This window comes from Solanum tuberosum, unplaced genomic scaffold, assembly GCF_000226075.1.
Source record: "Solanum tuberosum cultivar DM 1-3 516 R44 unplaced genomic scaffold, SolTub_3.0 scf00214, whole genome shotgun sequence".
NCBI classification, from domain to species: Eukaryota; Viridiplantae; Streptophyta; class Magnoliopsida; order Solanales; family Solanaceae; genus Solanum; species Solanum tuberosum.
In genome coordinates, this window is record NW_006239139.1 from 89,400 (window position 1) to 91,710 (window position 2,311).

Consider the following 2,311-nt stretch of genomic DNA (forward strand, 5'->3'; position numbering starts at 1 on the left):
CCAAAACGTCCCATTTTGAAGGTCAAATGTGCCAAGAGCAGGTCAATCCCCCATTTTGCCGATTTTCGTGTGTTATAGTCCATGGACTTTTTGGTGATCTATTATTCCGACATAATTTTGGCTAATATTTTTCATGGACATCCGTTAAGACCTTAACTATGGAGCCAGTTAGCCCTCACGGACCAAACATCCAATTTTAAAGGTCAAATGTGCCACAGAGCAGGTAAACCCCTCATTTTGCCGATTTTCCTGTGGTATAGTCAATAAACTCTTTGGTGGTCTTGAATTACGACATAATTTTTGCCAAATTTTTTCTTGGACGTCCGGTAAGACCTTATCTATGGAGCCAGTTAGTCCTCACGGCCAAAACGTCTCATTTTGAAGGTCAAATGTGCCAAGAGCAGGTCAATCCCCCATTTTGCCGATTTTCGTGTGCTATTATCAATTGACTTTTTGATGATCTGAAATTTCGACATAATTTTTACAACAATTTTTAGTGGACATCCGTTATGACCTTAGATATGGAGCCAGTTACCCCTCACGGCCAAAACGTCTCATTTTGAAGGTCAAATGTGCCAAGAGCAGGTCAATCCCCCATTTTGCCGATTTTCGTGTGCTATTATCAATTGACTTTTTGATGATCTGAAATTTCGACATAATTTTTACAACAATTTTTAGTGGACATCCGTTATGACCTTAGATATGGAGCCAGTTACCCCTCACGGCCAAAACGTCTCATTTTGAAGGTCAAATGTTGCCCATAGCAGGTAAACCTACGATTTTGCCAATTTTCGTGTCCTATTGTCCATGGACTTTTTGGTGATCTAGAATTTCGACATAATTTATGCCAAACCATTTCGTGAACATCGGTTCAGGCCTTAGCTATGGAGCCGATTAGTCCTCACGGCCAAACTGTCCCATTTTGAAAGTTAAATGTTGCACGGATCAGGTAAATCCCCATTTTGCTGATTTTTGTTTGTTATAGTCCATTGACTTTTTGATGATCTAGAATTCCGACATAATTTTTCCCAAAATTTTTCGTGGACGTCCTTTAAGACCTTATCTATAGAGCCAGTTAGCCCTCACGTTCAAAACATCTCATTTTGAAGGATAAATATGCCCAGAGCAGGTCAACCCCACATTTTGTCGATTTTCGTGTACTATTGTCCATTGACTTTTTGATGATCTGGATTCGGACATAATTTTTGCCACAATTTTTCGTGGACGTCCGTTAAGACCTTAGTTATGGAGCCAGTTACCCCTCACGGCCAAAACGACCCATTTTGAAGGTCAAATGTTCCCAAGAGAAGGTAAACCCCCAATTTTGCCGATTTTCGTGTGTTATAGTCCATGGACTTTTTGGTGATCTAGAATTTCGACATAATTTTCGCCAAACCTTTTCGTGAACATCCGTTAAGGCCTTAGCTATGGAGCCAGTTAGCCCTCACGGACAAAAACGTCCCATTTTGAAAGTCAAATGTGCCCAGGATCAAGTAAACCCCCCCATTTTACCGATTTTCGTGTGCTATAGTCCATGGACTTTTTGGTGATCTAGAATTCCGACATAATTTTTCCAAAAAAATTTTTGTGGACGTCCGGTAAGACCTTATCTATAGATCCAGTTAGCCCTCACGGCCAAAACATCCCATTTTGAAGACCAAATGTGCTATAGTCCATGGACCTTTTGGTGATCTGGAATTCCGACATAATTATTTCCAAAAAATTTCATGGACGACCGTTAAGACTTTAGATTTGGAGCAAGTTAACCCTCACGACCAAAACGTCCTATTTTGAAGGTTTTATGAGCCCAGAGTAGGTAAACACCTCATTTTGCCAATTTTCGTGTGCTATAGTCCATGGAATTTTGGTGATCTGGAATTTCGACTTAATTTTTGCCAAAATTTTTCGTGGACATACGTTAATACCTTAACTATTGAGTCAGTTAACCCTCAAGGCCAAAACGACTCATTTTCAAGGTCAAACGACCCCCGAAGCAGGTAAACCCGCCATTTTGCCGATTTTCGTGTGCTATAGTCGCTGGACTTTTTGGTGATCTGAATTTCGACATAATTTTTGCCAAAATTTTTCGTGGACATACGTTAATACCTTAACTATTGAGTCAGTTAACCCTCAAGGCCAAAACGACTCATTTTCAAGGTCAAACGACCCCCGAAGCAGGTAAACCCGCCATTTTGCCGATTTTCGTGTGCTATAGTCGCTGGACTTTTTGGTGATCTGGATTTCGACATAATTTTTTGCCAAAAAATTTCGTGCACGTCCGTTAAGACCTTTGCTGTGGAGCCAGTTAGCC